Source organism: Centroberyx gerrardi, chromosome 13 (assembly GCF_048128805.1).
Source record: "Centroberyx gerrardi isolate f3 chromosome 13, fCenGer3.hap1.cur.20231027, whole genome shotgun sequence".
In the NCBI taxonomy this organism is placed as follows: Eukaryota; Metazoa; Chordata; class Actinopteri; order Beryciformes; family Berycidae; genus Centroberyx; species Centroberyx gerrardi.
Genome location: NC_136009.1, coordinates 3,049,162 through 3,062,772, shown reverse-complemented (window position 1 = coordinate 3,062,772; position 13,611 = coordinate 3,049,162). Strand labels below are relative to the sequence as shown.

Here is a 13,611-nt window from a genome sequence, read left to right as displayed (position 1 = left end):
ATCACAGGGGCTTGCATTTTGAACAAATAAAAGCCGTTTGTCAAAACCCAGGATTCAAAGCGGATCTTTGCATCCGGAGTTCAACGCTCTTTCATGATTTGGCTTGAAACACGAGTGCCTTGCAGTCGACACTGCGCCGACAAATACCTGCTCCGACTACTGAGAGTGCCGTGTGCCTGTCCTCGGCACGGAATGGGCTTGATTTAGAGCTGCGATTCTACAGCGTACCGCTGCAAAGGCGGGAGCGTTTGCTTGACCTTCAATGTACAAAAAGCTCAACACGGCAATTGCAGTGCTCCTTGGTTGTTTGCCAGCGTCCTGGCTTTGGGCGATTGGTTTCACCTTGGTTCAGCAAATGACACGCGCACGCCTGAACAGGGACTTGAACCCTGGACCCTCAGATTAAAAGTCTGATGCTCTACCGTCTGAGCTACCCAGGCTCTCCACAGCTCTCCAGAGTGTCCTTTTTTGTTCCTACAGTACAACTGCCAAGGTCATTGTTGCGTGAAGATATAACAGAAAAATGACACCCACGATTGTGCAGTGAAATGTGCTGCAACCAAGCATTCTGCCATCTTCCTTAGGGTGGGATAGGAAAAGAGCGGCAATTTTGTATGCAGACACATCTGTGTTGCTTACTTTGCTTTTGCATTCCAGTCTTTCAAACCGAGAACCTTGGTTTGCTGTGCCACCATATTTGCAACCTAACGCCTGTTGAAAAGGCCCATTGACGGCCAGTTTTTAATGAACACAAGTTATACGTGAATGCCAGCCACTGATTTAAGAATTCTGTGGAACGCTAACATGAAGCTAGGTCCTGCCCTGTCAAAGGGTGCAACCCGTTTGAGTGTTGCCAATAGAAGAGCCAATGGAGAAGGGAGTTATCTCAAACGCTTAAACGCTGTCCTCCAATGCGAGAGGGAGCCCTATGCATGCCTACGTTCTCCTAAAAGGGTATTTCATTGTAGATGTCCGCCGTGTTTTGGGAAATCACGAGCCAGAAAATCACAGGATGAAAAGGGTTGCCGCGTCAGCCGTTACGGACATTGGGAGATAGATGGCAACCAAAAGGGACTGCTTTACACAAGTGACCTACGCACTTGCCGAAACCCGGGATTGAACCAGGGACCTTTAGATCTTCAGTCTAACGCTCTCCCAACTGAGCTATTTCGGCTTGCCAGCAAACAGCCATCCCACGCACCACCAGGGATTGCAACCGGAATGTGAAAGGATCACTGGGCGTGCTTGCAGGGACATGTATTTTCGAATGCACTTTGCATATGTTAATCAAAGACTTCTGCCTCTAAAACTGAAGAGCTCGGCCTCCTGTGCCATCACGTTCGCAGTATAACGGCTGTTGAAATGGTTCAATGAGCACGGATTTTTAACGACTGCAAGTTGCCAGTCAATGCCAGACACTCATTTATCAACTTGGGTTAACCCTAATAGACAGCGAGGTCCTGCCACAGGGTGAAACCTCTCGAGGCTTCCTTATGCCTTGGCTTGCAGGCAGGGGAATTAGCTCAAATGGTAGAGCGCTCGCTTAGCATGCGAGAGGTAGCGGGATCGATGCCCGCATTCTCCAAATGACTTGTCCGTTCTATCACAGGGGCTTGCATTTTGAACAAATAAAAGCCGTTTGTCAAAACCCAGGATTCAAAGCGGATCTTTGCATCCGGAGTTCAACGCTCTTTCATGATTTGGCTTGAAACACGAGTGCCTTGCAGTCGACACTGCGCCGACAAATACCTGCTCCGACTACTGAGAGTGCCGTGTGCCTGTCCTCGGCACGGAATGGGCTTGATTTAGAGCTGCGATTCTACAGCGTACCGCTGCAAAGGCGGGAGCGTTTGCTTGACCTTCAATGTACAAGAAGCTCAACACGGCAATTGCAGTGCTCCTTGGTTTGTTGCCAGCGTCCTGGCTTTGGGCAATTGGTTTCACCTTGGTTCAGCAAATGACACGCGCACGCCTGAACAGGGACTTGAACCCTGGACCCTCAGATTAAAAGTCTGATGCTCTACCGTCTGAGCTACCCAGGCTCTCAACAGCTCTCCAGAGTGTCCTTTTTTGTTCCTACAGTACAACTGCCAAGGTCATTGTTGCGTGAAGATATAACAGAAAAATCACACCCACGATTGTGCAGTGAAATGTGCTGCAACCAAGCATTCTGCCATCTTCCTTAGGGTGGGATAGGAAAAGAGCGGCGATTTTGTATGCAGACACATCTGTGTTGCTTACTTTGCTTTTGCATTCCAGTCTTTCAAACCGAGAACCTTGGTTTGCTGTGCCACCATATTTGCAACCTAACGCCTGTTGAAAAGGCCCATTGACGGCCAGTTTTTAATCAACACAAGTTATACGTGAATGCCAGCCACTGATTTAAGAATTCTGTGGAACGCTAACATGAAGCTAGGTCCTGCCCTGTCAAAGGGTGCAACCCGTTTGAGTGTTGCGAATAGAAGAGCCAATGGAGAAGGGAGTTATCTCAAACGCTTAAACGCTGTCCTCCAATGCGAGAGGGAGCCCTATGCATGCCTACGTTCTCCTAAAAGGGTATTTCATTGTAGATGTCCGCCGTGTTTTGGGAAATCACGAGCCAGAAAATCACAGGATGAAAAGGGTTGCCGCGTCAGCCGTTACGGACATTGGGAGATAGATGGCAACCAAAAGGGACTGCTTTACACAAGTGACCTACGCACTTGCCGAAACCCGGGATTGAACCAGGGACCTTTAGATCTTCAGTCTAACGCTCTCCCAACTGAGCTATTTCGGCTTGCCATCAAACAGCCATCCCACGCACCACCAGGGATTGCAACCGGAATGTGAAAGGATCACTGGGCGTGCTTGCAGGGACATGTATTTTCGAATGCACTTTGCATATGTTAATCAAAGACTTCTGCCTCTAAAACTGAAGAGCTCGGCCTCCTGTGCCATCACGTTCGCAGTATAACGGCTGTTGAAATGGTTCAATGAGCACGGATTTTTAACGACTGCAAGTTGCCAGTCAATGCCAGACACTCATTTATCAACTTGGGTTAACCCTAATAGACAGCGAGGTCCTGCCACAGGGTGAAACCTCTCGAGGCTTCCTTATGGCTTGGCTTGCAGGCAGGGGAATTAGCTCAAATGGTAGAGCGCTCGCTTAGCATGCGAGAGGTAGCGGGATCGATGCCCGCATTCTCCAAATGACTTGTCCGTTCTATCACAGGGGCTTGCATTTTGAACAAATAAAAGCCGTTTGTCAAAACCCAGGATTCAAAGCGGATCTTTGCATCCGGAGTTCAACGCTCTTTCATGATTTGGCTTGAAACACGAGTGCCTTGCAGTCGACACTGCGCCGACAAATACCTGCTCCGACTACTGAGAGTGCCGTGTGCCTGTCCTCGGCACGGAATGGGCTTGATTTAGAGCTGCGATTCTACAGCGTACCGCTGCAAAGGCGGGAGCGTTTGCTTGACCTTCAATGTACAAAAAGCTCAACACGGCAATTGCAGTGCTCCTTGGTTGTTTGCCAGCGTCCTGGCTTTGGGCGATTGGTTTCACCTTGGTTCAGCAAATGACACGCGCACGCCTGAACAGGGACTTGAACCCTGGACCCTCAGATTAAAAGTCTGATGCTCTACCGTCTGAGCTACCCAGGCTCTCCACAGCTCTCCAGAGTGTCCTTTTTTGTTCCTACAGTACAACTGCCAAGGTCATTGTTGCGTGAAGATATAACAGAAAAATGACACCCACGATTGTGCAGTGAAATGTGCTGCAACCAAGCATTCTGCCATCTTCCTTAGGGTGGGATAGGAAAAGAGCGGCAATTTTGTATGCAGACACATCTGTGTTGCTTACTTTGCTTTTGCATTCCAGTCTTTCAAACCGAGAACCTTGGTTTGCTGTGCCACCATATTTGCAACCTAACGCCTGTTGAAAAGGCCCATTGACGGCCAGTTTTTAATGAACACAAGTTATACGTGAATGCCAGCCACTGATTTAAGAATTCTGTGGAACGCTAACATGAAGCTAGGTCCTGCCCTGTCAAAGGGTGCAACCCGTTTGAGTGTTGCCAATAGAAGAGCCAATGGAGAAGGGAGTTATCTCAAACGCTTAAACGCTGTCCTCCAATGCGAGAGGGAGCCCTATGCATGCCTACGTTCTCCTAAAAGGGTATTTCATTGTAGATGTCCGCCGTGTTTTGGGAAATCACGAGCCAGAAAATCACAGGATGAAAAGGGTTGCCGCGTCAGCCGTTACGGACATTGGGAGATAGATGGCAACCAAAAGGGACTGCTTTACACAAGTGACCTACGCACTTGCCGAAACCCGGGATTGAACCAGGGACCTTTAGATCTTCAGTCTAACGCTCTCCCAACTGAGCTATTTCGGCTTGCCATCAAACAGCCATCCCACGCACCACCAGGGATTGCAACCGGAATGTGAAAGGATCACTGGGCGTGCTTGCAGGGACATGTATTTTCGAATGCACTTTGCATATGTTAATCAAAGACTTCTGCCTCTAAAACTGAAGAGCTCGGCCTCCTGTGCCATCACGTTCGCAGTATAACGGCTGTTGAAATGGTTCAATGAGCACGGATTTTTAACGACTGCAAGTTGCCAGTCAATGCCAGACACTCATTTATCAACTTGGGTTAACCCTAATAGACAGCGAGGTCCTGCCACAGGGTGAAACCTCTCGAGGCTTCCTTATGGCTTGGCTTGCAGGCAGGGGAATTAGCTCAAATGGTAGAGCGCTCGCTTAGCATGCGAGAGGTAGCGGGATCGATGCCAGCATTCTTCAAATGACTTGTCCGTTCTATCACAGGGGCTTGGATTTTGAACAAATAAAAGCCGTTTGTCAAAACCCAGGATTCAAAGCGGATCTTTGCATCCGGAGTTCAACGCTCTTTCATGATTTGGCTTGAAACACGAGTGCCTTGCAGTCGACAGTGTGCCGACAAATACCTGCTCCGACTACTGAGAGTGCCGTGTGCCTGTCCTCGGCACGGAATGGGCTTGATTTAGAGCTGCGATTCTACAGCGTACCGCTGCAAAGGCGGGAGCGTTTGCTTGACCTTCAATGTACAAAAAGCTCAACACGGCAATTGCAGTGCTCCTTGGTTTGTTGCCAGCGTCCTGGATTTGGCCGATTGGTTTCACCTTGGTTCAGCAAATGACACGCGCACGCCTGAACAGGGACTTGAACCCTGGACCCTCAGATTAAAAGTCTGATGCTCTACCGTCTGAGCTACCCAGGCTCTCAACAGCTCTCCAGAGTGTCCTTTTTTGTTCCTACAGTACAACTGCCAAGGTCATTGTTGCGTGAAGATATAACAGAAAAATCACACCCACGATTGTGCAGTGAAATGTGCTGCAACCAAGCATTCTGCCATCTTCCTTAGGGTGGGATAGGAAAAGAGCGGCGATTTTGTATGCAGACACATCTGTGTTGCTTACTTTGCTTTTGCATTCCAGTCTTTCAAACCGAGAACCTTGGTTTGCTGTGCCACCATATTTGCAACCTAACGCCTGTTGAAAAGGCCCATTGACGGCCAGTTTTTAATGAACACAAGTTATACGTGAATGCCAGCCACTGATTTAAGAATTCTGTGGAACGCTAACATGAAGCTAGGTCCTGCCCTGTCAAAGGGTGCAACCCGTTTGAGTGTTGCCAATAGAAGAGCCAATGGAGAAGGGAGTTATCTCAAACGCTTAAACGCTGTCCTCCAATGCGAGAGGGAGCCCTATGCATGCCTACGTTCTCCTAAAAGGGTATTTCATTGTAGATGTCCGCCGTGTTTTGGGAAATCACGAGCCAGAAAATCACAGGATGAAAAGGGTTGCCGCGTCAGCCGTTACGGACATTGGGAGATAGATGGCAACCAAAAGGGACTGCTTTACACAAGTGACCTACGCACTTGCCGAAACCCGGGATTGAACCAGGGACCTTTAGATCTTCAGTCTAACGCTCTCCCAACTGAGCTATTTCGGCTTGCCAGCAAACAGCCATCCCACGCACCACCAGGGATTGCAACCGGAATGTGAAAGGATCACTGGGCGTGCTTGCAGGGACATGTATTTTCGAATGCACTTTGCATATGTTAATCAAAGACTTCTGCCTCTAAAACTGAAGAGCTCGGCCTCCTGTGCCATCACGTTCGCAGTATAACGGCTGTTGAAATGGTTCAATGAGCACGGATTTTTAACGACTGCAAGTTGCCAGTCAATGCCAGACACTCATTTATCAACTTGGGTTAACCCTAATAGACAGCGAGGTCCTGCCACAGGGTGAAACCTCTCGAGGCTTCCTTATGGCTTGGCTTGCAGGCAGGGGAATTAGCTCAAATGGTAGAGCGCTCGCTTAGCATGCGAGAGGTAGCGGGATCGATGCCCGCATTCTCCAAATGACTTGTCCGTTCTATCACAGGGGCTTGCATTTTGAACAAATAAAAGCCGTTTGTCAAAACCCAGGATTCAAAGCGGATCTTTGCATCCGGAGTTCAACGCTCTTTCATGATTTGGCTTGAAACACGAGTGCCTTGCAGTCGACACTGCGCCGACAAATACCTGCTCCGACTACTGAGAGTGCCGTGTGCCTGTCCTCGGCACGGAATGGGCTTGATTTAGAGCTGCGATTCTACAGCGTACCGCTGCAAAGGCGGGAGCGTTTGCTTGACCTTCAATGTACAAAAAGCTCAACACGGCAATTGCAGTGCTCCTTGGTTGTTTGCCAGCGTCCTGGCTTTGGGCGATTGGTTTCACCTTGGTTCAGCAAATGACACGCGCACGCCTGAACAGGGACTTGAACCCTGGACCCTCAGATTAAAAGTCTGATGCTCTACCGTCTGAGCTACCCAGGCTCTCCACAGCTCTCCAGAGTGTCCTTTTTTGTTCCTACAGTACAACTGCCAAGGTCATTGTTGCGTGAAGATATAACAGAAAAATGACACCCACGATTGTGCAGTGAAATGTGCTGCAACCAAGCATTCTGCCATCTTCCTTAGGGTGGGATAGGAAAAGAGCGGCAATTTTGTATGCAGACACATCTGTGTTGCTTACTTTGCTTTTGCATTCCAGTCTTTCAAACCGAGAACCTTGGTTTGCTGTGCCACCATATTTGCAACCTAACGCCTGTTGAAAAGGCCCATTGATGGCCAGTTTTTAATGAACACAAGTTATACGTGAATGCCAGCCACTGATTTAAGAATTCTGTGGAACGCTAACATGAAGCTAGGTCCTGCCCTGTCAAAGGGTGCAACCCGTTTGAGTGTTGCCAATAGAAGAGCCAATGGAGAAGGGAGTTATCTCAAACGCTTAAACGCTGTCCTCCAATGCGAGAGGGAGCCCTATGCATGCCTACGTTCTCCTAAAAGGGTATTTCATTGTAGATGTCCGCCGTGTTTTGGGAAATCACGAGCCAGAAAATCACAGGATGAAAAGGGTTGCCGCGTCAGCCGTTACGGACATTGGGAGATAGATGGCAACCAAAAGGGACTGCTTTACACAAGTGACCTACGCACTTGCCGAAACCCGGGATTGAACCAGGGACCTTTAGATCTTCAGTCTAACGCTCTCCCAACTGAGCTATTTCGGCTTGCCAGCAAACAGCCATCCCACGCACCACCAGGGATTGCAACCGGAATGTGAAAGGATCACTGGGCGTGCTTGCAGGGACATGTATTTTCGAATGCACTTTGCATATGTTAATCAAAGACTTCTGCCTCTAAAACTGAAGAGCTCGGCCTCCTGTGCCATCACGTTCGCAGTATAACGGCTGTTGAAATGGTTCAATGAGCACGGATTTTTAACGACTGCAAGTTGCCAGTCAATGCCAGACACTGATTTATCAACTTGGGTTAACCCTAATAGACAGCGAGGTCCTGCCACAGGGTGAAACCTCTCGAGGCTTCCTTATGGCTTGGCTTGCAGGCAGGGGAATTAGCTCAAATGGTAGAGCGCTCGCTTAGCATGCGAGAGGTAGCGGGATCGATGCCCGCATTCTCCAAATGACTTGTCCGTTCTATCACAGGGGCTTGCATTTTGAACAAATAAAAGCCGTTTGTCAAAACCCAGGATTCAAAGCGGATCTTTGCATCCGGAGTTCAACGCTCTTTCATGATTTGGCTTGAAACACGAGTGCCTTGCAGTCGACACTGCGCCGACAAATACCTGCTCCGACTACTGAGAGTGCCGTGTGCCTGTCCTCGGCACGGAATGGGCTTGATTTAGAGCTGCGATTCTACAGCGTACCGCTGCAAAGGCGGGAGCGTTTGCTTGACCTTCAATGTACAAAAAGCTCAACACGGCAATTGCAGTGCTCCTTGGTTGTTTGCCAGCGTCCTGGCTTTGGGCGATTGGTTTCACCTTGGTTCAGCAAATGACACGCGCACGCCTGAACAGGGACTTGAACCCTGGACCCTCAGATTAAAAGTCTGATGCTCTACCGTCTGAGCTACCCAGGCTCTCCACAGCTCTCCAGAGTGTCCTTTTTTGTTCCTACAGTACAACTGCCAAGGTCATTGTTGCGTGAAGATATAACAGAAAAATGACACCCACGATTGTGCAGTGAAATGTGCTGCAACCAAGCATTCTGCCATCTTCCTTAGGGTGGGATAGGAAAAGAGCGGCAATTTTGTATGCAGACACATCTGTGTTGCTTACTTTGCTTTTGCATTCCAGTCTTTCAAACCGAGAACCTTGGTTTGCTGTGCCACCATATTTGCAACCTAACGCCTGTTGAAAAGGCCCATTGATGGCCAGTTTTTAATGAACACAAGTTATACGTGAATGCCAGCCACTGATTTAAGAATTCTGTGGAACGCTAACATGAAGCTAGGTCCTGCCCTGTCAAAGGGTGCAACCCGTTTGAGTGTTGCCAATAGAAGAGCCAATGGAGAAGGGAGTTATCTCAAACGCTTAAACGCTGTCCTCCAATGCGAGAGGGAGCCCTATGCATGCCTACGTTCTCCTAAAAGGGTATTTCATTGTAGATGTCCGCCGTGTTTTGGGAAATCACGAGCCAGAAAATCACAGGATGAAAAGGGTTGCCGCGTCAGCCGTTACGGACATTGGGAGATAGATGGCAACCAAAAGGGACTGCTTTACACAAGTGACCTACGCACTTGCCGAAACCCGGGATTGAACCAGGGACCTTTAGATCTTCAGTCTAACGCTCTCCCAACTGAGCTATTTCGGCTTGCCAGCAAACAGCCATCCCACGCACCACCAGGGATTGCAACCGGAATGTGAAAGGATCACTGGGCGTGCTTGCAGGGACATGTATTTTCGAATGCACTTTGCATATGTTAATCAAAGACTTCTGCCTCTAAAACTGAAGAGCTCGGCCTCCTGTGCCATCACGTTCGCAGTATAACGGCTGTTGAAATGGTTCAATGAGCACGGATTTTTAACGACTGCAAGTTGCCAGTCAATGCCAGACACTCATTTATCAACTTGGGTTAACCCTAATAGACAGCGAGGTCCTGCCACAGGGTGAAACCTCTCGAGGCTTCCTTATGCCTTGGCTTGCAGGCAGGGGAATTAGCTCAAATGGTAGAGCGCTCGCTTAGCATGCGAGAGGTAGCGGGATCGATGCCCGCATTCTCCAAATGACTTGTCCGTTCTATCACAGGGGCTTGCATTTTGAACAAATAAAAGCCGTTTGTCAAAACCCAGGATTCAAAGCGGATCTTTGCATCCGGAGTTCAACGCTCTTTCATGATTTGGCTTGAAACACGAGTGCCTTGCAGTCGACACTGCGCCGACAAATACCTGCTCCGACTACTGAGAGTGCCGTGTGCCTGTCCTCGGCACGGAATGGGCTTGATTTAGAGCTGCGATTCTACAGCGTACCGCTGCAAAGGCGGGAGCGTTTGCTTGACCTTCAATGTACAAGAAGCTCAACACGGCAATTGCAGTGCTCCTTGGTTTGTTGCCAGCGTCCTGGCTTTGGGCAATTGGTTTCACCTTGGTTCAGCAAATGACACGCGCACGCCTGAACAGGGACTTGAACCCTGGACCCTCAGATTAAAAGTCTGATGCTCTACCGTCTGAGCTACCCAGGCTCTCAACAGCTCTCCAGAGTGTCCTTTTTTGTTCCTACAGTACAACTGCCAAGGTCATTGTTGCGTGAAGATATAACAGAAAAATCACACCCACGATTGTGCAGTGAAATGTGCTGCAACCAAGCATTCTGCCATCTTCCTTAGGGTGGGATAGGAAAAGAGCGGCGATTTTGTATGCAGACACATCTGTGTTGCTTACTTTGCTTTTGCATTCCAGTCTTTCAAACCGAGAACCTTGGTTTGCTGTGCCACCATATTTGCAACCTAACGCCTGTTGAAAAGGCCCATTGACGGCCAGTTTTTAATCAACACAAGTTATACGTGAATGCCAGCCACTGATTTAAGAATTCTGTGGAACGCTAACATGAAGCTAGGTCCTGCCCTGTCAAAGGGTGCAACCCGTTTGAGTGTTGCGAATAGAAGAGCCAATGGAGAAGGGAGTTATCTCAAACGCTTAAACGCTGTCCTCCAATGCGAGAGGGAGCCCTATGCATGCCTACGTTCTCCTAAAAGGGTATTTCATTGTAGATGTCCGCCGTGTTTTGGGAAATCACGAGCCAGAAAATCACAGGATGAAAAGGGTTGCCGCGTCAGCCGTTACGGACATTGGGAGATAGATGGCAACCAAAAGGGACTGCTTTACACAAGTGACCTACGCACTTGCCGAAACCCGGGATTGAACCAGGGACCTTTAGATCTTCAGTCTAACGCTCTCCCAACTGAGCTATTTCGGCTTGCCATCAAACAGCCATCCCACGCACCACCAGGGATTGCAACCGGAATGTGAAAGGATCACTGGGCGTGCTTGCAGGGACATGTATTTTCGAATGCACTTTGCATATGTTAATCAAAGACTTCTGCCTCTAAAACTGAAGAGCTCGGCCTCCTGTGCCATCACGTTCGCAGTATAACGGCTGTTGAAATGGTTCAATGAGCACGGATTTTTAACGACTGCAAGTTGCCAGTCAATGCCAGACACTGATTTATCAACTTGGGTTAACCCTAATAGACAGCGAGGTCCTGCCACAGGGTGAAACCTCTCGAGGCTTCCTTATGGCTTGGCTTGCAGGCAGGGGAATTAGCTCAAATGGTAGAGCGCTCGCTTAGCATGCGAGAGGTAGCGGGATCGATGCCAGCATTCTCCAAATGACTTGTCCGTTCTATCACAGGGGCTTGGATTTTGAACAAATAAAAGCCGTTTGTCAAAACCCAGGATTCAAAGCGGATCTTTGCATCCGGAGTTCAACGCTCTTTCATGATTTGGCTTGAAACACGAGTGCCTTGCAGTCGACAGTGTGCCGACAAATACCTGCTCCGACTACTGAGAGTGCCGTGTGCCTGTCCTCGGCACGGAATGGGCTTGATTTAGAGCTGCGATTCTACAGCGTACCGCTGCAAAGGCGGGAGCGTTTGCTTGACCTTCAATGTACAAAAAGCTCAACACGGCAATTGCAGTGCTCCTTGGTTGTTTGCCAGCGTCCTGGCTTTGGGCGATTGGTTTCACCTTGGTTCAGCAAATGACACGCGCACGCCTGAACAGGGACTTGAACCCTGGACCCTCAGATTAAAAGTCTGATGCTCTACCGTCTGAGCTACCCAGGCTCTCCACAGCTCTCCAGAGTGTCCTTTTTTGTTCCTACAGTACAACTGCCAAGGTCATTGTTGCGTGAAGATATAACAGAAAAATGACACCCACGATTGTGCAGTGAAATGTGCTGCAACCAAGCATTCTGCCATCTTCCTTAGGGTGGGATAGGAAAAGAGCGGCAATTTTGTATGCAGACACATCTGTGTTGCTTACTTTGCTTTTGCATTCCAGTCTTTCAAACCGAGAACCTTGGTTTGCTGTGCCACCATATTTGCAACCTAACGCCTGTTGAAAAGGCCCATTGATGGCCAGTTTTTAATGAACACAAGTTATACGTGAATGCCAGCCACTGATTTAAGAATTCTGTGGAACGCTAACATGAAGCTAGGTCCTGCCCTGTCAAAGGGTGCAACCCGTTTGAGTGTTGCCAATAGAAGAGCCAATGGAGAAGGGAGTTATCTCAAACGCTTAAACGCTGTCCTCCAATGCGAGAGGGAGCCCTATGCATGCCTACGTTCTCCTAAAAGGGTATTTCATTGTAGATGTCCGCCGTGTTTTGGGAAATCACGAGCCAGAAAATCACAGGATGAAAAGGGTTGCCGCGTCAGCCGTTACGGACATTGGGAGATAGATGGCAACCAAAAGGGACTGCTTTACACAAGTGACCTACGCACTTGCCGAAACCCGGGATTGAACCAGGGACCTTTAGATCTTCAGTCTAACGCTCTCCCAACTGAGCTATTTCGGCTTGCCAGCAAACAGCCATCCCACGCACCACCAGGGATTGCAACCGGAATGTGAAAGGATCACTGGGCGTGCTTGCAGGGACATGTATTTTCGAATGCACTTTGCATATGTTAATCAAAGACTTCTGCCTCTAAAACTGAAGAGCTCGGCCTCCTGTGCCATCACGTTCGCAGTATAACGGCTGTTGAAATGGTTCAATGAGCACGGATTTTTAACGACTGCAAGTTGCCAGTCAATGCCAGACACTCATTTATCAACTTGGGTTAACCCTAATAGACAGCGAGGTCCTGCCACAGGGTGAAACCTCTCGAGGCTTCCTTATGCCTTGGCTTGCAGGCAGGGGAATTAGCTCAAATGGTAGAGCGCTCGCTTAGCATGCGAGAGGTAGCGGGATCGATGCCCGCATTCTCCAAATGACTTGTCCGTTCTATCACAGGGGCTTGCATTTTGAACAAATAAAAGCCGTTTGTCAAAACCCAGGATTCAAAGCGGATCTTTGCATCCGGAGTTCAACGCTCTTTCATGATTTGGCTTGAAACACGAGTGCCTTGCAGTCGACACTGCGCCGACAAATACCTGCTCCGACTACTGAGAGTGCCGTGTGCCTGTCCTCGGCACGGAATGGGCTTGATTTAGAGCTGCGATTCTACAGCGTACCGCTGCAAAGGCGGGAGCGTTTGCTTGACCTTCAATGTACAAGAAGCTCAACACGGCAATTGCAGTGCTCCTTGGTTTGTTGCCAGCGTCCTGGCTTTGGGCAATTGGTTTCACCTTGGTTCAGCAAATGACACGCGCACGCCTGAACAGGGACTTGAACCCTGGACCCTCAGATTAAAAGTCTGATGCTCTACCGTCTGAGCTACCCAGGCTCTCAACAGCTCTCCAGAGTGTCCTTTTTTGTTCCTACAGTACAACTGCCAAGGTCATTGTTGCGTGAAGATATAACAGAAAAATCACACCCACGATTGTGCAGTGAAATGTGCTGCAACCAAGCATTCTGCCATCTTCCTTAGGGTGGGATAGGAAAAGAGCGGCGATTTTGTATGCAGACACATCTGTGTTGCTTACTTTGCTTTTGCATTCCAGTCTTTCAAACCGAGAACCTTGGTTTGCTGTGCCACCATATTTGCAACCTAACGCCTGTTGAAAAGGCCCATTGACGGCCAGTTTTTAATCAACACAAGTTATACGTGAATGCCAGCCACTGATTTAAGAATTCTGTGG

General features: G+C 48.9%; 23 non-coding genes across 23 annotated transcripts; 6 read left to right on the top strand and 17 right to left on the bottom strand.

The window, feature by feature from the left end:
• Positions 1 to 367: 367 nt before the first annotated feature.
• Positions 368 to 440, bottom strand: trnak-uuu (transfer RNA lysine (anticodon UUU)). Its single transcript has one exon. It is a non-coding gene; the product is annotated as a tRNA-Lys (tRNA).
• Positions 441 to 1,101: 661 nt separating this feature from the next.
• On the bottom strand, positions 1,102 to 1,174 carry trnaf-gaa (transfer RNA phenylalanine (anticodon GAA)). Its single transcript has one exon. It is a non-coding gene; the product is annotated as a tRNA-Phe (tRNA).
• A 338-nt stretch (positions 1,175 to 1,512) lies between these two features.
• On the top strand, positions 1,513 to 1,585 carry trnaa-agc (transfer RNA alanine (anticodon AGC)). The gene has a single exon. It is a non-coding gene; the product is annotated as a tRNA-Ala (tRNA).
• A 384-nt stretch (positions 1,586 to 1,969) lies between these two features.
• On the bottom strand, positions 1,970 to 2,042 carry trnak-uuu (transfer RNA lysine (anticodon UUU)). The gene has a single exon. It is a non-coding gene; the product is annotated as a tRNA-Lys (tRNA).
• Positions 2,043 to 2,703: 661 nt separating this feature from the next.
• On the bottom strand, positions 2,704 to 2,776 carry trnaf-gaa (transfer RNA phenylalanine (anticodon GAA)). The gene has a single exon. It is a non-coding gene; the product is annotated as a tRNA-Phe (tRNA).
• A 338-nt stretch (positions 2,777 to 3,114) lies between these two features.
• Positions 3,115 to 3,187, top strand: trnaa-agc (transfer RNA alanine (anticodon AGC)). Its single transcript has one exon. It is a non-coding gene; the product is annotated as a tRNA-Ala (tRNA).
• Positions 3,188 to 3,571: 384 nt separating this feature from the next.
• Positions 3,572 to 3,644, bottom strand: trnak-uuu (transfer RNA lysine (anticodon UUU)). The gene has a single exon. It is a non-coding gene; the product is annotated as a tRNA-Lys (tRNA).
• Positions 3,645 to 4,305: 661 nt separating this feature from the next.
• Positions 4,306 to 4,378, bottom strand: trnaf-gaa (transfer RNA phenylalanine (anticodon GAA)). Its single transcript has one exon. It is a non-coding gene; the product is annotated as a tRNA-Phe (tRNA).
• Positions 4,379 to 5,173: 795 nt separating this feature from the next.
• trnak-uuu (transfer RNA lysine (anticodon UUU)) lies at positions 5,174 to 5,246 on the bottom strand. Its single transcript has one exon. It is a non-coding gene; the product is annotated as a tRNA-Lys (tRNA).
• Positions 5,247 to 5,907: 661 nt separating this feature from the next.
• Positions 5,908 to 5,980, bottom strand: trnaf-gaa (transfer RNA phenylalanine (anticodon GAA)). The gene has a single exon. It is a non-coding gene; the product is annotated as a tRNA-Phe (tRNA).
• A 338-nt stretch (positions 5,981 to 6,318) lies between these two features.
• trnaa-agc (transfer RNA alanine (anticodon AGC)) lies at positions 6,319 to 6,391 on the top strand. Its single transcript has one exon. It is a non-coding gene; the product is annotated as a tRNA-Ala (tRNA).
• Positions 6,392 to 6,775: 384 nt separating this feature from the next.
• On the bottom strand, positions 6,776 to 6,848 carry trnak-uuu (transfer RNA lysine (anticodon UUU)). Its single transcript has one exon. It is a non-coding gene; the product is annotated as a tRNA-Lys (tRNA).
• Positions 6,849 to 7,509: 661 nt separating this feature from the next.
• On the bottom strand, positions 7,510 to 7,582 carry trnaf-gaa (transfer RNA phenylalanine (anticodon GAA)). The gene has a single exon. It is a non-coding gene; the product is annotated as a tRNA-Phe (tRNA).
• Positions 7,583 to 7,920: 338 nt separating this feature from the next.
• Positions 7,921 to 7,993, top strand: trnaa-agc (transfer RNA alanine (anticodon AGC)). The gene has a single exon. It is a non-coding gene; the product is annotated as a tRNA-Ala (tRNA).
• A 384-nt stretch (positions 7,994 to 8,377) lies between these two features.
• trnak-uuu (transfer RNA lysine (anticodon UUU)) lies at positions 8,378 to 8,450 on the bottom strand. Its single transcript has one exon. It is a non-coding gene; the product is annotated as a tRNA-Lys (tRNA).
• A 661-nt stretch (positions 8,451 to 9,111) lies between these two features.
• On the bottom strand, positions 9,112 to 9,184 carry trnaf-gaa (transfer RNA phenylalanine (anticodon GAA)). Its single transcript has one exon. It is a non-coding gene; the product is annotated as a tRNA-Phe (tRNA).
• A 338-nt stretch (positions 9,185 to 9,522) lies between these two features.
• On the top strand, positions 9,523 to 9,595 carry trnaa-agc (transfer RNA alanine (anticodon AGC)). The gene has a single exon. It is a non-coding gene; the product is annotated as a tRNA-Ala (tRNA).
• Positions 9,596 to 9,979: 384 nt separating this feature from the next.
• Positions 9,980 to 10,052, bottom strand: trnak-uuu (transfer RNA lysine (anticodon UUU)). The gene has a single exon. It is a non-coding gene; the product is annotated as a tRNA-Lys (tRNA).
• Positions 10,053 to 10,713: 661 nt separating this feature from the next.
• trnaf-gaa (transfer RNA phenylalanine (anticodon GAA)) lies at positions 10,714 to 10,786 on the bottom strand. The gene has a single exon. It is a non-coding gene; the product is annotated as a tRNA-Phe (tRNA).
• A 795-nt stretch (positions 10,787 to 11,581) lies between these two features.
• Positions 11,582 to 11,654, bottom strand: trnak-uuu (transfer RNA lysine (anticodon UUU)). Its single transcript has one exon. It is a non-coding gene; the product is annotated as a tRNA-Lys (tRNA).
• Positions 11,655 to 12,315: 661 nt separating this feature from the next.
• On the bottom strand, positions 12,316 to 12,388 carry trnaf-gaa (transfer RNA phenylalanine (anticodon GAA)). Its single transcript has one exon. It is a non-coding gene; the product is annotated as a tRNA-Phe (tRNA).
• A 338-nt stretch (positions 12,389 to 12,726) lies between these two features.
• On the top strand, positions 12,727 to 12,799 carry trnaa-agc (transfer RNA alanine (anticodon AGC)). The gene has a single exon. It is a non-coding gene; the product is annotated as a tRNA-Ala (tRNA).
• A 384-nt stretch (positions 12,800 to 13,183) lies between these two features.
• On the bottom strand, positions 13,184 to 13,256 carry trnak-uuu (transfer RNA lysine (anticodon UUU)). Its single transcript has one exon. It is a non-coding gene; the product is annotated as a tRNA-Lys (tRNA).
• Positions 13,257 to 13,611: the final 355 nt, after the last annotated feature.